General features: G+C 54.7%; 1 long non-coding RNA gene across 1 annotated transcript; it reads left to right on the top strand.

The window, feature by feature from the left end:
* The first annotated feature begins 2,038 nt into the window (after positions 1 to 2,038).
* Positions 2,039 to 8,562, top strand: LOC116738094. The gene is made up of 4 exons (XR_004343700.1): positions 2,039 to 2,171; positions 3,123 to 3,225; positions 4,642 to 4,730; positions 6,572 to 8,562. It is a non-coding gene; the product is annotated as an uncharacterized LOC116738094 (long non-coding RNA).
* Positions 8,563 to 10,695: the final 2,133 nt, after the last annotated feature.

A 10,695-nucleotide genomic window follows, 5' to 3' on the forward strand; every position in this document is an offset into this window, starting at 1 on the left:
CTTTTGCTCCTGTTCATTTATTGGGGGGAGGGAGGGGCAGAGGGAGGGGAGAGAATCTTAAGCAGGCTCGACCCTCAGTGCAGAGCCCGATGCGGGGCCCGATCCCACTGATGACGGAATCAAAGGCAAGAGAAATGTGGCTGAAATGCCATCTCCTTACGGCTCGCAGCCCGCTGACACGTGAAGCACGCGGAGCGTGACCGTCCTCCAGGAACTCACGCTGCCTTGGTGCTCACGTTTCGTTAAAGGTGAACAGTAACCTTATCCGCACAGCAGCCAGCCCCTCACGGTTCTGGAAGCCACCTTCGGCCCCTATATCCCCTTCCCCCTCGCACCACAAACTAGGAAGTGTGTCGTCAGTCACTCCTCATGACCCCAGTGCCTGTCTGCCTGCCCACGGGTCCCGTCCCCGTGCTACAATAAGATCGCCTTTTTGCACCAAAAACGTCTCACGCCTTCTTTCTTAGCCATTCGCTCATGAAACCCACTTCAGAGCTCATCATCATGACCCTGGGGACCGTGACCTGAGCCAAAACCAAGAGTCATGCGCTCGGCCAACTGAGCCACCCAGGTGCCCCGAAAATAGATCTGCTCAAGAAGCCGTCTTTTCACGAAGCAAAGCTTCTCAGGAGATGCAGGTTTTCCATTACAGCCTGCTGATCTGGCCTTCGCGAGGTTGCAGAAGCCTCACTGCGTTCATAACCTGCTGCGAGGGTCTTCGGCTGGGGGTCCCGCCCTCCGCCCCACTACCTGCTGGGTAGAGCGAGGACTTCGGCACCCAAGGGCGCCCGGACTGGGCTCCTGAGCAGAGACAGGAGGGAAGAACACCGTGTGGCCGTGAGACGGGCCGTGAGAACTGCTGTCGGCCGCTCTGTATGCCAGAGTCAGAGTCGTCCTCTTGTTTATTTTAACGTCAAAGGGTAGAGAAGTGCTTTGTCCAGGTCAGGCTAAACAGGGCGAGTGTCGCTGCCATCCCGTGGACGCAGCGCCTGTGGAACGGCCGCGGCGTCTGGGAAGAGAAGTGGGAACCGCGGCCCTGGGGGCAGCACGCTGGCACCTGCCCAGGGTGAGAGTGCGGGGGTGTATTTTTATACCATCGTCCGGTTGGGAGTATTGTTCACCTTTTGTTATAAACAGTGTGACCTGGGTGAAAGTCAGAAGGAAAAAAAAAAAAAAGATCATTATGACAACAACAAGAATGCCATCTGCAAACACGATTAGTCTGCCCTTAGAGGTTTCTTTTTCCGGCCCATGCACGGCTTCAGTGCCTGCAGAACAGATTTATATAAATTAATTCTTTGCGCTCTCATCGCTGAGTGAAACGGACCCATCTTTGACTATCGTGCGTAACTCTACCTGCGTTCCATGTAATAAAATACCGTAATTCAATTTAGTGTTGACGTTTTAGCAGAACGTTTCCCAAACGTATGGGAACAGTCACCACGTTACAGAAAAGGAAGGTTTAACGGAACAAACGACTCTATCTCGGGTCAGCTACGATCTCGCGATTCCTTCCGTAGGAGATGTTAAGCTGCAGGACGTCCGCACCTTCCTTCTCTGGGCCAAACAGCCTTCCAGTCGCATCAGAAGGGAAGAGCCCCTGACGTGGGGGATGCTGTTTATCAGTTGCATTGTCCTCAGACTTCTCTGAAGGCTCTCGCACGTGCACCCGGACGGACGTGTGTCCCCTAAGCACGGGGTCACCACGGCGCTCACCATGGGCCCAGGACAATGTGGCTCCAAGCAGGCGGTCTGGATAATACATCAGAGCCCTGCAGCTGTGTGTGGAGGGCGACGTGGGACCGGGGCCCGGCCATCCTCACAAGCAAGTACCCAGCGGACAAAACCTGTCCTTCATCTAACTTTTGAGAACTTGAGCTTTAAGTAGATTTAGTTCGTAATAAATCGGCACGTGACTGTCTGCGCCAGGCGGCTGTGTTCTTATTCTATAGCCACTTGGGAAATTATTATCTATAGCGCTATGTGATTAATAATATTCACTACCTCAGTGCTGTATATTTTTGCTCTATAGGCACTGAAGCAAGACGTAAAGGCACTGCATGCCTCTTTTCTGGAAGTTTCCGGGAATTTCTGGGACCACCTGCAGACAGGCCTTTCTGAAGTGGCCGAGGGGGTCCAGAGGGCACAGCTCCAACGCCAGGCTCTGCTGTGTAAGCCATGGCCCCACCTCCCGGGGATTCAAGTTTCCCTCTCCTTTGACTACGCCCTGCCTGGGCACAGGGGCAAGAGCCAACGCCCAGGCGGTCGCTGGCGTGCGTGGGGGCTGCGGTCCTTGGCCGCGCTCCCTCCTCAGGGAGTCCCCGTTTCCTCTGGTGACTCGAAGAGGCTTTCTGGACCTCGATGCCGTCCCTGAGCTGGCACCGTGTCCCTGCTGCACGTCCTGTGCCGGAGGCTCCTAGAGTGTGTGTGAGGCTCCGTTCGATCCGCTCAGCCCTTTCCTCACATCTGGGAAGCCCACGGCGCTCGGCCGCTATTGGGTCAGGACGGGATGTGCTCAAACTACCCAACAGGCAGCTCGTGGAGGGAGGTGCTTTGGCCCCGTGGCACTGTGTGAATTAAGGCGTACTAGGTTTCCGTTAGCCTGACAGATATTTTAGTTTATTAGAGAGAGGGAGAGAGAGAGAGCGAGCGAGCAAGCAAGGGAGGGGCAGAGAGAGCGAGACACAGAATCCCAAGCAGGCTCCAAGCTCCAACCTGTCAGCACAGAGGCCGACTCCGGGGCTCGAACTCACAAACTGCGAGATCATGACCTGAGTCAAAACCAAGAGTGGGTGCCCAACTGACTTAGCCCCCCAAGGTGCCCCCAGATATTTTAGTTCAAATCACTGAGTACCTAAGGGTCTCGTGCCTCTTCGGTGCATTCGGTTCAGGGCCTCTCCTGAAGGGTCTCAGGTGAGGTGACTCAGCCCACACAGGTGGTCCTACATGTCACGCGCTCCAGCAAAGGGGACAGTGCTGTTATTTTGTGGAAAATAGCGTCTCTCGGCTTTGAAAACGTGAGGTGTTTTATGGAAAACCGGAAGGGAGAAGAGGGAGACAGGATGTAGTGCAGGCCCCCCTCCCGGAAACCTGCCGGACACGCGGGTAAACCATTGTTGCAGCTTGGCGGTCCAAGGCGGGACATCTGGAGCGATGCCTGCAGGAGGCGGACTCGAGGTACCAGCTAGAGAAGCAGAGGAGGAAGGCGCTTCACAACGTTTGGTGGTGGGAGTGCGGTGGGTCCCAGAAGGGGCGGAGGGCAAGGGGCCAGGGCAGGGAAGGAAAGGCGGGGGGGGAGGGGGGCGGAGGGGGGTGGGGGGGGGCAGAGGAAGCACGGGGGATCCAGAAACACACAGGGGGGACTGGGACACATGGGGGGGTGGAGGTCAACACGGGGGGGGGGGCACCGGGGCACATGGGGGGACAGAGGTCCGCACAAGGGGCACCGGACCTAGGACTCTCAGAGCGCTGCCTTCCTCGCGAGCCCCGGCCCCAGCTCTTCCTCCCCCATCCGCAGGGCGCAAAGCACGGCCCCCTCACGTTCGTCCGCGGGCTGAGCTCTGCGGCCCACGGAGTGTGCACACTCAGGTGTCCGTTTCTGCACGCCGCGAGGCCAGAGCTGACGGTTTGGTGGCTGAACTTCCGTGAGGTTGGGTGGTGTGGTTGAGCCCCGGCCCGGCTCACAGTCCCGCGGACCAGCAGCCCCAGGACCCGGTGGTTCCTGGGAAGATTCTCTCCCGTCCCCGGGCTCCCTCCACGGCCAGACCCGCCTGGGAGTAATTCTCCCTGTGCCTGACCCACTCCTGCGGCCGAGCTCTACCCCGTGACACCGGAGCGCATGCACGCTTCCCGCCGACCGCACTTTCTAAGCATCTTGGTGCCTTTTGGTCCCCGGTCTGGACAGCAGTGTCGCCCTGCTGCAGAGACCAAGGGTGAGGTGCGCGAGGGCCCCGGGAGTGAGTGGAGAAGGATGGCTTCTGGAGGACACGGTGGCGGACTTCGAGTTTCTGATGCTGTCGTGTGGAGGAAGAATAGACATCTTCGTCATGGTCCCGTCGCTGTGAAAGGACCAGGGGGCAAAGGACGCGCGCACAGTGCCAGAGAGCGGGGTGCAGCGTGGAGCCAGGGGCACCCGGACGTGGTAGACCCGCGCCGTCGGGGGGTCTGGGCACAGCCTGGCCGAGGCGAGCCGGGCCGTGCGGACGTGCTCCCTTCTTCCACGTGGGGGCACGTGGAGCGGTTGTCCCACATCGTTGCCCTTTGTCTCTGAAGTACCACATCGTGCCACGATTTGGGTGAACGCTTGGCGGGGTCTGGAAAAGTACCAGGTTTCAGAAACTTCTCCCAAAATGCCTCAGAAATTTGACGCGGGTCCCCATCGAGAGGTGGTTTCTGGACACTCGTCACCACACGATGATGGTTTGCCAAGTGAACACGCTTCAGTGTGGATGTTTAAAAAGCCTAAAATAACGCTGACTGCTCAGTGCCACTCCGTGGGGACTTGATCAGAAGCCAAGGTGTGGGTGGGGAACGCGACGCTCACGCCCCGGGGAAGCGGCCGTCAGGCCGCGTTCTCTGAGGAAATAGTCCGTCCGCTCGGCCTTGCCCCTGAGCTCACAGGGACAAACTCTATTGTCGTAGGAGCTGAAAGGGAATATCAGGGTTCACTGCCGGATCCGCCCTTTGTTGCCTTTTGATGAGGAATCCGAGGATCCAGCTTCACAGAACAGGTAATTTGCTTTCGCATCGTGTGTGTGTGTGTGTGTGTGTGTGTGTGTGTGTGTGTGTCTGTTTTAAGGAACACAATAGAAAATGCAGCGATTTCCCACGCCTCCCATCTTCCTACCCTTGGCCCCAAAGCAGGATGTGTCTGTCCCTGGGGTGGGGGGGGGGTGGGGAGCTGCCTTGCTCATCATGAAGCAGCGGGACCACCGACGCGGCCAGCCTTCTTTCAGTGCCGGGCAGGGCCAGGCTCTCGCTGGTCCTCTCTCTGTATGGGGAGCACCCTCCCGTATTTACCCCAGAGGCCCCTCAGGGGCGCAGAAAGGTAACTAGTACTGACTCAGCTGGTGTTTGTGACCTAGGCTTTTTTTTTCTTTTTTTAAAATTTTTTAAATGTTTATTTATTTTGAGAGAGAGAGAGAAAGACAGAGTGTGAGTGGGGAAGGGGCAGAGAGAGAGGGAGACACAAAATCCGAAGCAGGCTCCGGGCTCTGAGCCATCAGCACAGAGCCCAAGGCGGGGCTTGAACCTATGAACTCTGAGACCATGACCTGAGACAAAGTCGGACGCTCAACCGACTGAACCACCCAGGCACCCCTTGTGACCTAGAGTTTTGACGGTATTAATGAATAACGGAATTATCTGGAATCATTTTGGTTGGCTGTTTGCTTGAAAACCTTACTAAGTATGACTTTCCCTTCTTCCCACGAGGAAACAACCCCCATGGGAATTTCTCCCCACTGTAGCCCGATGGATTCCACATTCTAGGCCCTCCATCGGGGACGCCGCCTCACACTGTCCCCTGCTTGCGTCAGGTCAGTCCCGTCAGCAGGTCCGCAGCGAACAGGCACTGCCTTCTGCCCTGTGAGGTGGCTCGTGTCAGGGTCCTGCCCTCGTCTGCCCAAGCCTTGCTCTGCTGTAAGGGCCTCACTCGGGCCACACTGACGTTTGCATCGTACGGTCTAGCACTTGGCTTGGGAAGGTCGTTAGAAGGCCCTTGGTCAGTCCTGCAGCATGAAATACAATTTGTACCTTTTTGACAGTGGCTGCGTATTTCTTTCTTTTCGTGGGCATAACACGTATGTGCTGTGCTGACTGGTTGCCGTGTACTGTTTGTCAGAGGTCCAAGGACCTGGAAACACAGCCGCCAGCAGCTCCAGACTGTGGTGTTTTCACGTACGCGTGGCTTTCCCGTCGCTGATGTCGGGCCGCTGCTTAGACGCAGAAACGTGTCTGCCGTTGCGGGGAGTTCTGCCGGACGCCGTTGCTCCTGGCTGTCTAGCTTCTCAGAGCTTCCCGAGCGGCTTCCTGACCTTGTGCCTGTGTTCCTACATCATTTACGTTCATTTAGCTTCCATTTCTGCGACACGTTGCCTTTTGCCAGATTCATGATTGCCTTCAAACGGCCAAGGTCCTGAAGGCGGAGACCTTGGTGTGACGTTGGGTGCACATCAGTCAGCCCCACAGCTGCACTTGCAGGAGGCATCGGGTTGTAGATCTGTCCGTCTCTCCCGCACGACACAAGAAGGGAACGTAGAATGAAAAGCAGAGGCAGAAGAGAAAACGTTGGCGGAGAACGTGGGGAGGACGGAGGAGAGACGAGAATGAGGAGCAGGGAGAAAATCTGAGACGCTGATACAAGAGCAGGGGTGAGGGGCAGAAGCGGGGGTGACGAGACAAACCCAAAGGCAAGGAGAGGACGGGGGCGGGAGGGGGGAGGACAGGAAGCGACCACAAAAGGAGGGCCCGGCAGAAATGACAGTGGCAGAGAAGAGTTTGGGGATTAGGGAAAGAGAAGGACCCTCCACAGTGATGTGCGTGGTCATTATTGTCATTGTTTTACCCCCAGCTCTGTGCCTGCGGAAGTGGTCCACGCCGTCGATGATGTGAGTCACATCTCCAGCACGCCGCACTTGGAGGAGCTCTCTGTGTGGTGGTTCCCGTGGGCCCCAGAAACGTCCACCCCTGGGCGTAAACCAGAGACGGGTGAACATAGGAGAGTTTCCCCCTTTATTCCGTGCCTCCTCAGATAGCAAAGACGGGTTCTGTGTCCGGATTTCCGCTGGAGCGAGAAATTAACGCAGGCTGCGTGCGCGTCCCTTGTGCGAAGCCGCGGGCCTCCTCACTGTAGGTGTGTGTGTGTCAGGAAAGCCGCTCTGCTCTCGTTAGTTTTCCAGCCCCCAAGTCAGCCAGCGCACGAAAGGACGGAACCTGTGGTCTGAGCATAAGGCAAGAAACGCAAGCGTGGAACCGATGTGGCTCCTCATGAACTGTGTCGTTTTAAAATTATGAAACGGACGTGTCTGCTACCAGCCCACAATTTTGTTTTCTCTTCAGAACCTGCGTGTTTCTTAGCTTTATCGACCCAAAAGGCCTGGAAGCAACAGTGGGAAGCCCAGCACCCAGACCGTGGTTTCCACCTGCTGGGAGTACAGGACGCGCCCGGGACACAGGCTGTGCCGGGCAGTAAAGCGAGTAGGGAAGACGGTGGGGTTGCGTCCACAAATGCAGAAGGGATGCCCACTGCCGTAGGGTGAAATAATGGAGCTCGAGACGTGACTGGAGCCAGGTTGAAAAAGTACAGAATTCTACGCAAACCTTCAGTTCGCAAGTACTTCCGTCTTTAAATCTCATTGATGGCCTTTGGAGAGGGCTAGAGCATCGGTCTATCACTCTAAAAAATTACAAAGAAGTAAACATTTATGATGCCTTTCCTGTACGAAATGCGTTTCAAGGTAAATAAATAGTTGGCGAGAGAAAGTTTTTCTTTTCAGAAGATTCTAGATTATCAATTCAGAGTAAGTGATAAGAATAGAAGTCACCACTCGAAAGCCCTAATAGGTCTGGGTGACAGTCTTCAGTGGGTGCTAGACGGTTAGGGGACAGCAGGATCTTTACCACAGAAGGTTCCAGAACCCAGAGCACTCGAAGTTTCACAGACGGAGAGATGCTCAGATGTGACGAGGTGGCCACAGGCCATGAGGTGCTACAGTCCCACCAGTGAAGAGACTGGGCTGCAAAGTTGAGCCCACATCTAATGGAGTCTGGGGGTCTGCCATTTTGAACAAGAGGAAAGAAATCAGCCAAGTCAGAACGTGAGACACTTCACAGGACAAGTGACCCGATTCCTCTGAGAAATCAGTAACGCCAAGAAGGGCAGAGGAGGCAGAATGGGAGACGCCCCAGGCTCGTAATCACAGTCTCTGAACAAGTCAACTGTAAACCACATTTTGGGGACAACCAGAGAAACTAGACTACGTGTGGGTTTGTATTAACTGCCTGAAGTGAGATGGTAATGGCATGGGGGCTGTGCTGAAAAACTGAGTCCTCATAAGTGAAATCAAATGCTGTGTTGTCTGGTATTTAAATTAAAATATGCCAGGGGAATGGGAGGTGGGTTGAGCATCTGTATAAAACAAGGTGGACCAAATGTCAAGAGTGCTGGGTGAGGGCTCTCATTATCCTGTTTCCTCCAGTTTTGTGCATGGTTGAGCATCTCCGTAAATAAACGTGAAGATACGTTGGGCTTACACTTCACTGCCGCTTGTTACGACCATTGCTGCACGAGTCTAGAAAGCGTGTGGAAGGTGACCTCTCAGCTGTATTGATGCCCAGACCCTGGTCCTCTATGCCGCGGTGCCGGGTGGAAGCCGCGAGGGGCTGCTCCCCCCCGCCCCCTGACAAGGTCTGTCGTTGGAGTCCGTCTTATGGTGGTCACATGTCATAATCTGCGGTGACTCTTCCTAAAGCCACTTCGGTTCACGGATCGACGGCTTTCTTTTTACACAGCAGCCCAGGAAACCATTAGCGCGATATTGAAAACTCTTTCAACAGTCTCTGCAAATAAGCACTTTAAAAAGACCTTGTTTGGAAGGATTTTTTTTTTTTTTTTGGTCTATCACTTGATGCGTTGTCTGTCGCCTTAAACACCAGTACGACTGAGTCAAGCAAAAGGAGACAAATTAAATTCTCATTGTTAGGAATTTGAGTGAAAAGGAGCCCTGATGCATCCTGTTAAATCTCCTTCTACAGGTGGAGACGCGGAGTATCCGTGGTCGAGTACTGGTCCTTTCTGCACCGTGCGTGATCTGCGGGTGTACTGGTTGACCTTCAGTTTTTAGTGGGAGAATGTATTCCGAGCCCGAGACCTGGCCCTCACGTGCTTTATAAAGACCTGTTGTCGTCCCTGTTTTCTATTATAGATGTTCTTTGTCGTGTGTTCACCTCGTGACTGTCCTCTCCGGTTCCTGTCAAATTCCCACTGAATTTTCAAATTCAGAAGTTTGAGGGTTTTGTGTTTCCTTATATCTTACACATCAAGATAACATTTCTTTTGATTGGGTCATTTTGGATTTTCTCTGAAGGACTGAGTGGAACCCAAATTGTGTTTTAACTTAATCGAGCTGCTGGTTCCGGAGCTTTGTGTCACTAAATGTGCGGAGAAGGCGAGCGGTCAGTGTAGTGACCTCGGGCTCTGGGCTCCCACGGGTGCTCCCGAGTCTGAAGATCGTGAGAGTCTGTGTCACACGTGTGGCACAGCGTTGCGTTGCGGTTTGCGACCTAATCCAACATTGAATCGTTGACGATTCACACTGTAAATAAAATCAGTCTCGCGGGGAGGAGTCTGGCCACTGTCCCTAGTTCTCGGTGGCTGTCTTCAGGGTTAGTTAGGTGCATTTCCCACTTAACACGCATCTGCTTGTTTGACAATCAGATATGGAAGAAGAGATTTGCAGCTTTGTCTGCTCGTCTGTGGCTCCCCCTTATTTTTCACTCTTATCAAGCCATTCAGTTTGACGGTCACAGGCTTGACTTTCCGAATACAGCTAAGGAAGCCTAGGGGTCAAATGATTCTCCTGCAAATATCTGCAGCTGAGGTCAAAAACATTTTCTGAGAGGCGCGTGACAAAGACTGATGGGTTTGACATCCCTAAGACAAAATCGTTAATGATCAAAGTTTCATAGGGTCCTTAACTTGTCCCCTAACCGAGGCTCACCTGGTCCTCGCCGTAAGCGTGATGGCGGCGACATCTGCCAGCAGCTTCGGCTCACGCAGAAAGCGGAGACGTGCGGTCACGCCCCAGATACTCCGGTGTCTGGTGGGATGAGGCGCGAAAGCACGCTGAGGGAGACCTCTGCGTCTCGAGCCGGTATTTGGGGATGCTTGCATGAGCTCAAACATAGAACATCCCAACCTGAGCTCCGCATTTTCCCTGCGGACACACCCTTACTCCCGTCTCCCCATCTTCGCAAGGGGAAGTCATCCACCCGGTGTCTGGTGCCAGAAATGTGGGAGTCCCTGTGGACTCTTGCCTCATGAGTGCCCCTCAGATCCTGTCGGTTCTGCAGGAGGAATCTCCCCTGGGTCTGATTTAGTTCATTCCCATCGCTCTCGCACTTGGGGCCACACTCCTGTCCCTGGGCCTCGCCGACCTCACCCTCCCGAATCTCCGATCCGCTCTGTGGCTGGGGAGAGCAGTCCTTGAAGATGCAGTTTGGTCAGATACATGGGCCTCCCGGCTTGAAGAAGAAACTGGGAAGTCTCAATTCTGACCCCTGTTTGTGCAGAGGAACATACGCGTTGCTCCCAGCTACACTGGCCTTGAACGTGACAAGCCCTTTGCTGCCTGCAGGACTCATTCACTTTCCTCCTTCCAGAATGCCCTTCTGCTCAGCCTGCCCGGGCATCCCAGTCTGAATGAGACCATCTGTGTCCCCCCCACCCCCGCATCTATTTACTTCTCTGGGGTTCTTGGTGGAATCGCACATAATTTTCCGCCGCCGATTTGTGAAGTTCGTCTGCACCCCCGCGTGTAGGCCTCACCCTCTGTTCACCATGACACTCGGTTCTAGATCTGGCATGGCCGTGTCTCCGTGCACACGAGTGAATGATACACACGCTTCTAGTTCATTCCACAGCCTGGGGCTTTCTTATCCGTTCTGCCACCAACGAAACAGGATAGGAATCGGAAG

This window comes from Lynx canadensis, chromosome B2, assembly GCF_007474595.2.
Source record: "Lynx canadensis isolate LIC74 chromosome B2, mLynCan4.pri.v2, whole genome shotgun sequence".
NCBI lineage: Eukaryota > Metazoa > Chordata > Mammalia > Carnivora > Felidae > Lynx > Lynx canadensis.